The following is a 15050-nucleotide window of genomic DNA, read 5'->3' as shown; positions in this document are numbered from 1 at the left end:
GTAAGAAAAAAAAAATCTTATATGTGTCTATTCAATAACTTATTTCGTCTATTATGTACAAGAAAAAAAAATCATATTATATTCGTTTATTTTTTCTAAGTAATTTTCATGCCTCTTAAATTGACCTAACTGGTCAAAGGCAAGTTTGTTTGACGGTTTCTCCAATATTAAAAAAATGTTTTTATATTATTATCAATATTGCAATTATTATTAATAATAGTATTCCGTTATTATTATTAATAGTATTTTTTGAGTGATTAATTAAATTAAAACCATGACTTCCATATACCTATTTTTCACGGCCACCCCAGACATACCACACATAGCTTTTAATGATGCTGACATCATTACCATACTTCCATTCAGTGGGAACACAATACAGCTTGCTTCGGAAAGGTACTGAACCTAATTAGACTGTTCGTTACTGGTTTCGTAAGGGAGTTCAGAAAAAAAATGACCTTTCTATTCCCGGGTTTTGAGGGTCCACGCTTTCTCATTGAGTGTTTAATTAGGCGATAGTGGTTGTTCCCACCAGGATTAGGGGATGTTTGCACTTCAACAGTACACCTTCGGTTCAAAGGTATCAAAATTTCAACTCTACCAAATAGTAGAAAATATCTAACCCGTCAGTATTTGGCCAATTCAGGCATCAGCGTGACAGAATAAAATAGGATCACATAAAAGCATATAATGCACATAACACGCCGAAGTAAAAAAAAAATTACGTTTAAGAATTTATTGTTAAATAATAAAAAAAAAAATACTCTGTAATTTCCGATCGTCCTTTGAAAGAAGCTTTGTCAGTCTTGTTAATTGTACTTTGACCGAAAACATTGTAATTTTAATGATTATATTTGTAGTATTTTTTACTACTCATGTATTAGGGGTATTCATGATGTGTTAAATGTAAAATGTTTTGTCATGTTAAATGTTATAACTATAAGATTGTGAGCAGCCCTATTTGAAGTCATGTTAAACGTTAAATGCACAAGAGTCCCTAGCGGATTTTCTCAGCTTTTTGATTTAAGTAATTAATTACAACATGCCTAGAGTGAGTGAAAAGTGGAATTTGTGTGAAAGTTTAGCTAATGAAATGAAATGAAAAAATAACTTTATTCTGGGACATATGTCCCCTAAGAATAATTACATGGTTCATATAGTGAGATTTTTATCTGGCGAGCTTTACAAATTTTCAGATAGTAGAATGAAATTACATTCTTTTTTTTACTGTTTTTTTTCCTCAAATGTATCATTAAAATTATCCATTCTAGTAATAACAGGGATATGAATACCACAAACACACGAAAGAACTGAGCTGTCACAACAAAAAAAATGGCGGCGATCTCAACTGGTCTATTGTGTGACGTCATTCTTCATTTAACAGACTAAGTAACAGACTCTCAGCCATGTTAAATGTTATTTCGTTTTACCACGGTAAAAGAAGGCAATTTTTTTCGATTTAACATGAGTTTTTCCATTTAACATGTTAAACCAAAGATCATGAATACCCCTATTATTCTTAACAAAATATTTAATGTGATCTTGCGAAAACTTCTATGTATTCATTAAATTGAATTATGGTAGAAGTTAAAGCGTAGTTTTTCCCCCTTGATTTTTTATTGCAGTTCTTGTTACAACATGAATATCATACAATCCAATATCCTTGAGGATTTTTGGCTTTAAAATCCCTTTCATGTTCGGTAATGAAAATATTCTCCTGAAACTCAATTAACCAGCATCCTTTGTACTTATAATGGGTTCATGGAGTATGGCAACGAGGAATAGAAGCGTAATGTCAATTCTGTTAATTATGTTTAGCGATATTTACATTTAGGTATTTTACTGAATTCAATATTCGAATTACTCGTACAATCACACACATCTGACTAACTCATCTTTGTTCGTATACTAGAATATTGTAATTATATTTAAAACGGGTAAAAGGATATCGTAGAAATTTTTTCATTAAGCTGGTCGATAAAGCGGAGAATGCACTCTTACGGCTTCGGATATCCGATCGAAGGTTCCTGGGAACTTATAGAATTATTTAATCTTTGATGTAATCCTTGTAGATTGTAGATGTAATCCTTGTAGTAATTCAAATTAGGCGAGTAAGAATATAAAATTATATGATGGCCTATCGTAGTAGATATTTTTTTCGTTTCACACACGACTATACATGTGAAACGCAAGACCATTAAAATAATAATTAAGTATTTTCTTTTATTTGATTCGCTTAAGACTATTTATTTAACTTTTTTTGTACTTTTTTGCTGCCATGTACAATTCATTTTTTATTTTTATAAATAAACATACTCATGTACTACAATTAGTATTATGAACTAATCCTATAACTATCGTTCGAAGTGGTAATTTAAATTATAATGAATTGTGGTAATTTAACTTAGTATAATGAATCATTGTTACAACGTCTGAGCATAAGACACATTATATGTAAAGGGTATTAATTAGTAATATTTAAACTGGTCATCACTTCACTAGATAAATATATAATTTTTAATTTTAAAAGAAATAACTAGAATGGAATGTTTAAAGTATTTGTTATAAATTAAAGTAGCCTTTTAAAAATAAAAATAAATTAATTATAATAAATATTAATATTACTGTTAATTATAATATCAGTATTATGTAATTTTTATTATTATAATTTCACTCTATATTAAAGGAGTATTAGGATTGTTATAGATACATTAAATATTTGTTTAACCCATTAGTTCTTAATATCTCATCCTTAACAATCTCTGATAATCCTCCGAGGCGCCTGAAAAGAAAATGGCCACGGGACCTTCTAATTTAAATTAATGCTTGAAGTACCACCGATGAACTTTAAGGTGGTTCCTTCCCAAGATTTTCAAGTGTTTGAAACATCCAATATACTTTTTATATTTATTATTTTGTACAGTTGTAAATTACATTAAATAAATAAAAAAAATATTTTACGAATAAAAATTTTTTTTAGTAGTTAGTAATTTTTTTTCTGAAATTTTGTACTTTGAGGTGAAAGAATTTCACGCCGCATAATTGTTTTATAAAGCTCAGCTTATTCCGTAACATACCTCAACATAATTATTATGTACTTGAAAGGTATTTAGAATAAAAGTTTCCCTAAATGTGAGGAACATGTAGTCCAGTGGACGGCTAAAAGAAAATTGAGACTAATTGATGCTTTTATGAACATTTTATACAAACAACTAGAAATTAACATTCTGTGAGTTTATTTTTTCAAATATCATAAAAACTACTATTCCTACGAAGATAAAGGCCATAAACTACTTTATAGTACATTTAACTAGATTTGATTTGATTGCTAATAGAGATCTGTACGTCACCTAGTTCCTGAGATATAGATTTCTCAAAATAAATTAATTAACTACTGATATTTGAGTTTATTTTTATCAAATGTTGGTTTTTAAAAGGCTATATCTCGAGAACTATTGGACGTAAATAGCTATACTAGAGTCCATATTTTAGCAAATTTACTCTAATTTAAATTATGTCCTTTTAGATTTTCTATGTTGTAGGTAGTTTTAATGATATGGAGCTCCGAATCAAATTTTTGTTAAATTTATTAATACTATACTTGACAGACTCATCAATTTTGGCTAGTAATTAAGCATAGTTTTGATTCATCTAAAATTGGTATTTAATAACTGACTCGTTGCAGATTTGGGCCAAAACAGATATGCGTTTTTTCATTCCAAACTCCTTAACCATCCTAACCCATTAATTCTTAATCTTTCATCCTTAACAATCCCTGATAATCCTCCGAGGCGTCTGAAAAGAAGATGGCCACGGGACCTTCTAATTTAAATTAATGTTTGAAGTACCACCAATGGGTGGTTCCTTTCCAAGATTTTCAAGTGTATATGAAACATACTACTTATTTACCTATTGTATAATTTTGTACAGTTGTAAATTACATTAAATAAATAATTTTAAAAAAAATAACTGACTATTGTCCTTTAGGGCTCTTGTACTAATAGTTTAGAATTAGGTTTCTCTAGAACTAAACTTCTCATTATGCCGTTACATGATGTAAATTACATTGTCATAATTGCCATTAGTGTGGGTTTAGCAGTTTAGTAGTTGTTTAATTGTAAACTATCATACAAACTATTACGATAACTTCGTCTACATCTCTAATGATCCGTTGGCATCCAAATCCTAAATCCCGGTCCTGGAACATATGAGTCCGGATAAAACTGGAAGCTGTTAAGGAGACGGGGATTCCGGAAAGAGACTTTATGATCCGGAGGGTAGCTCTCCCTCTTATTACGTTTGAATCCAGAGCGGAAAGTATTTTCGGGGGTTCCCAAACCCGAATTTAATCTGAACGCCAGCTACTCAGTCATGTCCTGTCAGGGTTTATCTTGTATTATCGCGGTTTGGGTATCACTGCATCCTGGGCCCTTGTTTATCTCTTTGTTTTGCAGATTGTGCAATTTCAGAACCATTTTGCATTTGTGAATTACAAATTATTCGCACAAAAAAGTCTTGAAAAATATTATATTGTACGACTTGTGGAGATAGAATCGAATAATATTTTCCCAACTTACATTAAGATGTTTCATTTCTTCATAATGGTGTCTATGATACAATATCAACAAAGAGTCTATCTTTGAACATACACTCACACATATAAATATTATTTTTTTTTGTATTATAAAAATTATTCACTATGTAATTATGTAAGGAAACATTGTTCAGACCAATGTATTATTTAACTTCAAAATTTTTCTGTAGGGACATAACACAGAAACGAAGTGACAAAACTATGGGAAACTGGAACTTAAAAAAGTCCCAGAATAATAAAACTATTTTCCATTCCATTTCATTTAATCGTCGCCTTAGCGATAATACCATTAACAGAATTCGTTAATTTGCGATGTTAGGAATTTATTCTGCTATTATTTTTTAATTCTTTTATTAGATATAATTTACATCGTATATATAAAGCTATTACAATGGAACCCTCATTTAACGTATACCTCTCTACAATATTTAATATATCCACTTTTGAACAATTTTTAAAAATTATTGTGGAAGCATCTTATGTAAATAAGTCCAACTTATATTGGAAATATTGATTTATCGACCTATTTGACATTGAAAAAGTTTATTTTGAAATAAACCGAATACATTTCAAATGTAGAATTTTAATTTGTCCAAGAAACCTTACCTTTGATAAAATATTCTTCTTATGCGCCGTGTTGGAAGTAAAAGTGGTGTAAGTCATTTTCATAAAAAAATTATTAGTTAATTAATTACTGGCTGCATTAACTTCAAATGCTTTTAAATAATTAGTTATGCTTGTTAACAACTATTTTTAACGCAAAAAGGTATTATTTTTGACTAAAAACTTAATAAAACTACCCCTAAAATTTTTAATATCTCAAAACTCCAGGTTTGACTTACACCACTTTTCCAATCAATGACTCATATTTTTTAGTTTTGCATGTTAATGCACACCTCTTTCAATTATGATGTGTTTATTTATTATAGCCCAAATGTTCCTCGGTTGAATTACACACAATTATATGGAAGTCATCAGTGTCTAAACCTGTATATAACGAATTTAAGTCCATTAAAACCTCTATATAATGATTTTTTTTTTTTTAAATCCTTTTCAAAGATTTTTTATTCCAAAGGTTCACTGTACGGTCCATTTAACAACTTCAACTTTCAATTTTATTGGCAATACAAAAATTTTATATATTAAACTATTTGTAGATAAACTTTATTGTTCGCTTCATGCAATCGGAACGTGTGAAATACATTTTTTTTTGTTTTTTAATAAATACGCTTTTCCTGTATTCCGTTAAAGCAAAGGGCTTTCAATAACTTCGTTATTCAGTTGAAAGCTCTCTTCAGTTAACTGGTCCAGATTTAAAAAAAAAAAAATGTACTGTAAAAAAGTATGTTTTTTCATAGCAAGGAAAATTACGTTGCGAGAGGATCCTGATTCCATGCAAAATAATTTTTATATATACATAGATTTTTTTTTTCCTTACACGAGCTTTTTACGTTTTTTTTTTTTTATTTTATAATTACTTGTCACTCATATATTATTAACAAACAATTTTTTTAATGATAAACTTCAGTCGTCGGCTTAAGTTATTTTTTAATAATATATTTCAATAAAAAGAAATTTTTTAATGTAATTAGATAAAGGACGTGTTTTGACATAAAAGGGGTCAGGAAAAAAATTATTGTAATTAAATAGAATTTGTGGTATCATTTTTTATTTGAATGTTTAGTATGATTTTTGGAAATGTTTATCGTTTTATTCGTGCGTTCTTTAAAAAATTATAAATACAATCTTTCAAATATTTAAAAAAATTTAAACATAAACCAACCTGGTTACAATGAGTCGTCATACTTAACTTGTAGTTGAGGCTCCTTTGTTTTTACGCTTGCGCTTATAATTCGTTCCAAACAATTTATTTCGAATAAATAAATAAATAAATAAAATTCTATTCCTGTTCATTGTATTGTATGGTGGTATGAGGTTCCTACCTGCTCACTGCACTTCCAGACAGAATATAAAATTATTACTATTTATTATTTTTATGAAAACTTCGAATGTACGCTAATAAAATCTACTAAACTATCCAGTAAATGAAAAATACTTGGTCATTATTTTATATCGTGAATTAATATGTATAAAAAATATATACATATATGGAATAGCTGTAGATTTATACCTTAAATTAAACCAAAAAAATGATTTTTGATGTTTTTTTTATAATTGTTTTAATCACAGTGTTTTTTTTCTTCTTTTTTCAATCGAAATATTAACAAAATAAATGAAACCCTAATGTGTTTTATGGACAGTTCGTCTTATCTTAGAAATTTGATATAATGATTCGTTTATTACGGGCCATAATCGTACTGTACTCAAACTCTTGTGGTAGAATTTTGCTTATAACTTTAGAATATGTCTATTTCGATCTTAAATTCGATTAATCTCAAAGTATGTAGTGAAATATTACAACGAAGAGAGAAAACTCTTTTATTATACGGAAATAACGAACATTTTAATTTATTCCAATCAAATCTCATTAAAAGAAATATTTTTTTTACTTAATTACAGTAGATTAATACTTAATTAATTATTACTAATATTTTTATTTTAATATTGTGCAACAATAAAATTAACTTATGTGTTAAGGAAGCATAGGGGGTGTTTTATTATTTTTCTAAAAAAAAAATAAAATAATTTAAAGCCTTTCCGTAAAAAAGGAAATGAGTAAAATCTATAGCTATTCCATATATGTATATATTTTTTATACGTATTAATTAATGATATAAAATAATGACCGAGTATTCTTCATTTACAGGATATTTTAATAGTTTTTATTAGCATACATTCCTAGTTGTCATAAAAATAATAATTTTATATTCTGTCTGAAAGCGGAATGAGCAGGCAGGAACCTCATACCACCATAAAATAAACAGGAATAGAATTTTTTGATGAATAATTTATAATATATAAATACATATATTTTTTTAATAAGTAATTTCCTTAATATGGTTTTCGTTACACCTAACAAGTTCAACAACGTATCTTTCCTACCACCAGTTTTATTTGTTGTTTTTTTTTAGTTACGAACATATATCTCGTGGCATTGATATAAACAAGTATATGTATAATATAAAAACATTTATATTTATGCACATAATCTATGTAACTAAACTGTGACGAAATATATCGAGTCGGCCGGGTGTCGAGACCCAAAGCGCCTGCTCGAACCCGCTTCGCCGTCAACAGTCTCCAGTCCGCTTTGCTCCGAGTAAGAAGCTTAGTGTCCTATCGGTGAGCTTGTAAATATTATATTTATTTACTAAAGTAATATTGTTTTTATATCGTATATTATTACCATACTGTTTTACCACAGCTGAATTTACTTTATTTTTGGATAGTTATAAATTATATTTTTTTATAAACCTGTAATTATTTTTTAAACAATATTATTTCCCTTCTATTAATGGAAATATATGTTTTTATTTATTTTTAAACGAATTATGCTGAAGATTATTTTTTTCTAGAACAACCCTTAAATTTCAATATTTAAATATTTTTATTTGCTCTAGACAACAAAATTTAATATAATTTTATTATATCTTCCTCGTTTTTATTTATTTATTTTTATATTTTATAATATTATTTTAAACTTTAGTAATAAAATTAATCTTTTGGAATTCAAAGATTTTTTATAAAAAATAATTAATAATCCTGTCGCATATTTTGTAAGTTTTAGTTATAGAAATTTGAAAAATATATATAAATAGGGTTATTCTCATACCTTTTTTAACAATAATTTCATGGCTATTTATTTTCTTGAAAAATTTTTCTTTTGTTTCATAGATTTTTTGCTTATATTTTTTCCGATCAGTTAAAAAAAAAAAAATATTGATTGGCTGATATAAAGTAATCCTGACTTTGGTTGCTAGGCTGGTTGCATTTCAGGGTCTTTTGAATCACTTGCAAGCTTATACGTTGTAATTTCTAGTAAATTCAGTTCATGTATGATGGGTTCTTAGTTATTTTTAAATGCATTAACACTTTTATGCAACTGTTATTATTTAAACAATTTATAAGTAATATTATATAATATTAATATTTGATGTCAAGAACACTATTATATTATGATAGTCGTAACATTTCTTTAAATTGAATTATATTCAAAAATAAAATCTTCTTAAGTATGATAAAGCAATTTATTATTAAAATTTAACTATAATTAATTTAAAAAAATACAATATTAAACGTTCCGATATACTCCTGTACAATTTTATTTTTTATATTTTCTATTAGTTTACAATTGTTATAATGATAACTTCCCAGATTCGTTCGGGGATGTTGCGCAAAATTGATTTTAATCGGAATCTGGAAATCTATCTTGGCTGTTGGCCGATTATGTAGGTACCTGACCCTTCAATTTATCAGTCATTAAGCGTAATCTAAGCCAGATTAACTCTTGTATTCTAACAATTGGTTATAAAGAAATGAACCGAAGACCTTTTATGGGTTATAAATTTTATGTTGATTTTTTACTCTATATCCACGTATTTACAATAACTTGTACGTTTAACCATACATAGTGATAATAAATATATATTTAACCTAATGGTTAAATTGTTATTCAGTATTATGTTATAATGTTGTTATAGGAATATTTTTCGATAAGGAATAAAGTAGTCCCGCAATGAGGCAACAACTAGGGGTCAAGGTTGACATTTGCCGAGTTTCCTGATTGGTAAATTTGTTGCTGTGAGTTTTTTTGTTAATCACTATGCCCTAACGGTCTTAATTATCTCTTGACTAATTTCGGATACTAATTTTTTTTTTTTATTATTTATTTATTGTAATTTAGAACTGTACAAAATAATACAATAGGTAAATATGTTGTATGTTTCATATACACTTGAAAATCTTGGGAAGGAACCACTCATTGGTGGTACTTCAAACATTAATTTAAACTAGAAGGTCCCGTGGCCATCTTCTTTTCAGACGCCTCGGAGGATTATCAGGGATTGTTAAGGATGAAAGATTAAGAATTAATGGGTTAGGATGGTTAAGGATACTAATTTTAAAGTTGAGAGAATTTGATAATATCCAAAATAGTATTTGAATCCATTTTATCTGGCTATTTCCCCACTATTAAGTCGAATTTCAAAAAAATAGATAAATAAATCAAATTTAAAAAAAAAAAACAAAAAAAAACTTCAAAACATAATATAATAATAAAAATGGATAGGTAGTTTGCATATTAATGTAGTTCAGTATTGACATTAAAACCCCATACCTTCATTCATTCGCTTCCTTCATTTAAAAAAATAATATTAAATTACATATGTTCAGTATTAATATTTTTGGTTTATTCGCCGAAATGATTAAAAATATTGTTAGAAATTTTCCATGTACTTAAATTGTTGGATGTTGTATTGATAATCGAGACATCTTGTCAACCTCCTTCAAGGGCTATTCCATAGCTAAATTAGAATTAATTAATTTTATTCTGTAAGTTATTATATTTCGCATTAAAGAATATTTGTTTGTTATAACTGAGTTTATTGGAAATTTCATGTCGAAGGATTAATTTATTAATTTGATTGTTTTCTTCCGCTCTCTAGAAACCTTTATAAAGTACAGTGAAAGATTGATTGCTTTTCTTTCAAGGAGGTTAAGTTTTCCTGTTCCTAACTTTAAATAATTAATATTATAATCTCTATTATTCCTGGAGTGGTTTCGGAATTATAATAGTTTTCTTTTTCTCTCTGTTCCCTTGCTTTTTTTTTTAATTTTTTTAAGAGGTAATTTGTACTTACTTCTCATAAGTTTTCACCTATAGTTTAGATGAAAATTTAATTATATCTATGTTGGATTTTTAATGAGAATAATCGAGTTCTTAATTATTTTAAATAAAGGACTCCCGTAACACTAAAGGGACACTGCTTGAATTACGTATACGATTCATACATAACATTTTTAGCAATATTGTTAATTATATTTTCTTATTCTCATTATAAAATATTTAACGTTTATAGTCAACTAAATAAAACGTTTTAATTGAGTTATGAGATAAACAATAATGATAAATTGTAAAAATGAACAAATTAATTTCAATGCAATTTAAAAATTCATAATTTAACTCATCGACAAAAATGTTTTATTTCTGAAATAATACCACTGTCCCGTAAGAACAATGGAGGAAATCTAAAATTGACTTAATTCTGGTGGCGGGGTAAAAAATACATTTAATATATTTCGAAACATTTATAAATAATTTTAATTACAAAATTCATCCCGTGGCACATTTTTAAGTACAATTATTTTGATTTACAAATTTTTACGGCTGCGTCATTATTCTTCGAGACATGGTATATAAGTTAAAATTTTGAAATTTTGTTTATAAGTATAGTAGAATAGCGGTAAAATTAAATAAAATAAGTGCTGAGAAAATATTTGGTAAAAAACTAAAAAAATTGACTTTTTGACTAGTTATAAATTAAAGCTGTAGCTTTGAGTCAACCCTGTGGGTTCTGGGGCCGAGCGTGATTCTGACCAAATCACCTCCTTGTACATTCGTTGGTCTAGTAACAAGAGCTTCCTTACAAAATACTGAACCCCTGACCCTTATGGTTTGTAGTGGTACAGTTTTTAATTTTTTTTTTATAGATAAAATAGTGTTTATACATTTTAATTTTTACCTAATTATATTATTTATAATTAAATTAATATTGAAGTTTTTCTTTTATACACTCCGGATTAACCGGCCCTCCCACTAAACTGGCGATGTCTCGATTCCGATTTGGGCGTATAACCAAGCTTCTAGTGTATCAAGTTTTATTTCATAAAGTCTTCTCCTTTTTGTGTTTAAAAGTATTTTTCGTATCTTTTTATATATAATGTAAATATTTTGTAAGATATTTCTATAAAAATATATAATTTATTTATTTTTATTGCTAATATAATATTTTATTGCTCTAAATTAATAAATAGAATTCACAAAGTTGCATTGCTACGTAATTAATATTGCCTGTCTTCAACAGGTCTGCCACTTTTGATATTTGATCAATACCATAGACCTATATTACTCTTTTGCAGTTTGCTTTGAATCTTATTTACTTACATTTGTCTATTTGTATTTGTGATGCAATGATGACGTATAATATCATAAACCAGGTTCTTCAGAGGTAACCTGGTTTGAATTAATATCGTAATAGGTTTCCGAACAAAGGACTTCTAGAGAAACATGTTTCCTTGAGGGGAACCAACATGGAATAACTTGATATATAAAGAAGATTTGAAAACTTTTTAATAAAATATCTCTTCTGCGACTGCAGAATAGTTAATGATGTTGGTTGAACTTTAATGATGTCGAAGTCGTTTTTCTTTCACTCTTGTCAAGTTTATATTTCGTTCCTACATTTATAATTCAATTTATTTACTCGTTAAAGTTTTGCAGTAGTTGATCGAGATGAATTGGCATCCAGTACTGCATTTATTAAAAAAGTCTAACGTCGCTTAGAATTTTTTTTATTCATTATAAGTATTTTAATTTATTTTTGCGACAAATAGTTAAATTTATTTTCAGTAGCTTTTAATTATATAATGTATACAGAAGGGTTCTTTAAGCGTGCTCTAATTATAATCAGCGAATGCAAATTAAGTATTAATTAATCACAATATTCGTGTTAATTATGGTTAAATATATAACTATAATTTATTTGTTTATTCGTAGTTTTTTATAAATCAGTATATTAAAAATTAGTATTTGTCACTTTTCCACTGTAATAAAAAAATTCTCTAAGACTTCTGAGACCACTGTTATTTTTATAGTTAAAAATATGAAATATTTGAAGTTAAAATCCATAATTAAATTCTGTAAAAATTTGACCATATTGAGTTTAGGAACAAATATGAATGTTCTATATTATTAATTCGCACTATAATAAATCAATTCAACTATTCAATTTAGATAATATTCTACAAAAACAATTTTTGATCGCAAAAAACATGTTATACCCTAACTGAAAAATTATGTCAAAAACACTATAGTTCATCATTACTCAAAGATTATACATTATATAAAAAAATTAATTAGGAGATTTTGGAATTAATTTCGCGAAATATCCTTTAAATTGTTGTTAAATCTCATTTGTTTTTAATGATTAGGGTCAAAACGATAATAAATTTATTTGAAGAGCAATAAAGTTTTTCGTTTTTACATTTTTTTAATCTCATTACCCAATAATGACCTAAAAATATAATACTATAAGTGTATTATTCAACGATATAGTAGCAAGTTCACCATTGAACTATTGAACTATTGAAGAAGATGGTCAGGGTTGCGGTCAAAGGAGAAACAAAAATAGTTTACAACTATTTATTTTCCGACGTTTTGCCCCACTTTGTAGGGCTTCATCAGGGCTAAAAAGATACAAAATGATACAATGAAAAGAATAAAAATACAAAGATAAGAATAAAAGTAAGTAACAATGACAAGAGTAAAAATTTTTTATAAATTTATATATTTTTTACCTCCTGCACGCCACGGCTCGAGAATTACTGTCTGGGGTGGCCCCCCGTCGTCGGGCTACGGCGGCGATTAGCCAAATGGGCGGAAGAACTTTTACAAACGGGTGATCTGGAGGAATGGTGATACTGGGAAGGACAGCGTAAGGGGTGGGTACAGATAGTCCTATACAAATGTAAAGAAAGGAACATCATCTTTTGTAAAACGTTCACAAGTTACAAAAAATATAATAAAATAAAAAAATATATAAAAAGATGGTCAGGGTTGCGGTCAAAGGAGAAACAAAAATAGTTTACAACTATTTATTTTCCGACGTTTCGCCCCACTTTGCAGGGCTTCATCAAGGCTAAAAAGATACAAAATGCAAAAATGATAAGATACAATTAAAAGAATAAATATACAATGGTAAGAATAAAAATAAGTAACAATGGCAAGAGTAAAATTTTTTTATAAAAATACGTAAAATATAAAGTTAAAAAAGTACAGGAGATGTACATAAAACAAAAACAATACAATGTTTATACAATAAAAAAAATAGAGATTAAATAAACGTCATGAAAGAATAATTATAAATTTTAAAAAATAATAATAATGATATAAATGAGCAAAGAACATGTCAGGACAACCTATCTGTTCAAAGCAAACGGATGAACAGAAAGAAACAATGAGGCGGAAGCGTGGAGCCCCACTCCTCCACGCTTCCGCCTATTTTTATTCCGCTTTATTTTATTTTTTGTAACTTGTGAACGTTTTACAAAAGATGATGTTCCTTCCTATATATTTGTATAGGACTATCTGTACCCACCCCTTACGCTGTCGTTCCCAGTATCACCATTCCTCCAGATCACCCGTTTGTAAAAGTTCTTCCGCCCATTTGGCTAATCGCCGCCGTAGCCCGACGACGGGGGGCCACCCCAGACAGTAATTCTCGAGCCGTGGCGTGCAGACAGGACGCCGTCGGCCTATCGACTGTTTTTCTATATTTGATGCGTGTGGCGCCGTTGGAGGGGGATGGCCAACAAGTTGATCAAGTCCGTCCTTATACTTACTTTCCTCCCCTTGGTAATAAAACTAAATGGCCTGTGTATTTTTCTTTACGTGCAAAGTTGTTTGTTTGTGAGGCAGACCAGTGGTTCATTAGATAATCATGGTATCATGGTAGCATGATTATGGAAAATAATATTTTTTCTTTAAGGATGCCCGTTCAAAGCATTACGTTGCCTTGAACTAAATTTTCTATGACCTGCTTCCATATTACTCTATCCAACTGCCGTTCCTCATGTACATCCACTATATATTCCTTATTCTCTAACTCTTTCTTGCCCTCTTTCTTTTAAATTACTATCATATGGGGTACCAATACACCATACATCATACCAATACGATATAATCTGTATTTGAACATAAATTTTCTCATTCCACACAAAATCTAGGCCATTGCCAATTTAAAAATTTTACAGGTCAATAAATATTTTGTGTACGTTTTTATTCTAAAAATTAAATTTTGATTTTATACATCGAATGATGTGTAAAACCATCATTTATCGCTTATAAAAATTCTTTGGAAGTATCTAGAATGTTATTTCAGTTGTTAAAAGCAATCTACGCCATTTTTTTTTATTATTACTACAAAACTCCATAAGTAATGGCATTACAGAATAGCTTACTTTATATGTATTTTTAAATTCGATAATTTAATAAATTTTCTTCAATTTAAACCACAATGAACTCTATACAACCACTATCTTCAAACATATTTATTCTACGATAACGTTCGTGTAAAGTCATTTAGAAGTAATTTAATATGATTCATTAGAACTCATAACAGAATGTATAGACTTAATCATGAAGAGTGGAATTTTATTTAATATTTTTTATTTTATTGTGTAGTATTATATTCTGTAATAAGTATCCAGTCATTAGTAATTGGAGCTTATATAACTCATTTAACAATATTTAGAGATATAATTAAATTAAATGATAAAA

The 15050-nt window shown here is 28.1% G+C and overlaps 1 protein-coding gene across 4 annotated transcripts in view; it reads left to right on the top strand.

Moving 5' to 3' along the window:
- Window positions 1–15050, top strand: part of CenG1A (Centaurin-gamma-1A) — a 220023-nt gene that overhangs the window by 169213 nt on the left and 35760 nt on the right. The window contains exon 1 of one of the 4 annotated variants that reach the window (XM_014434112.3): window positions 7782–7837. The exons of the other annotated variants lie outside the window; for them this stretch is intronic. The gene's annotated coding sequence lies outside the window, so the exon portion shown is untranslated. Of the gene's footprint in view, window positions 1–7781; window positions 7838–15050 lie in introns of those variants that run through there. 4 annotated transcript variants of the gene reach the window in all.

The sequence above is a fragment of the Halyomorpha halys genome, unplaced genomic scaffold, assembly GCF_000696795.3.
Source record: "Halyomorpha halys isolate HHAL.00 unplaced genomic scaffold, Hhal_1.1 Scaffold1306.1, whole genome shotgun sequence".
NCBI lineage: Eukaryota > Metazoa > Arthropoda > Insecta > Hemiptera > Pentatomidae > Halyomorpha > Halyomorpha halys.
The sequence above is the reverse complement of the archived record's forward strand: the minus strand, read 5'-3'. Positions and strand labels throughout refer to the sequence as shown.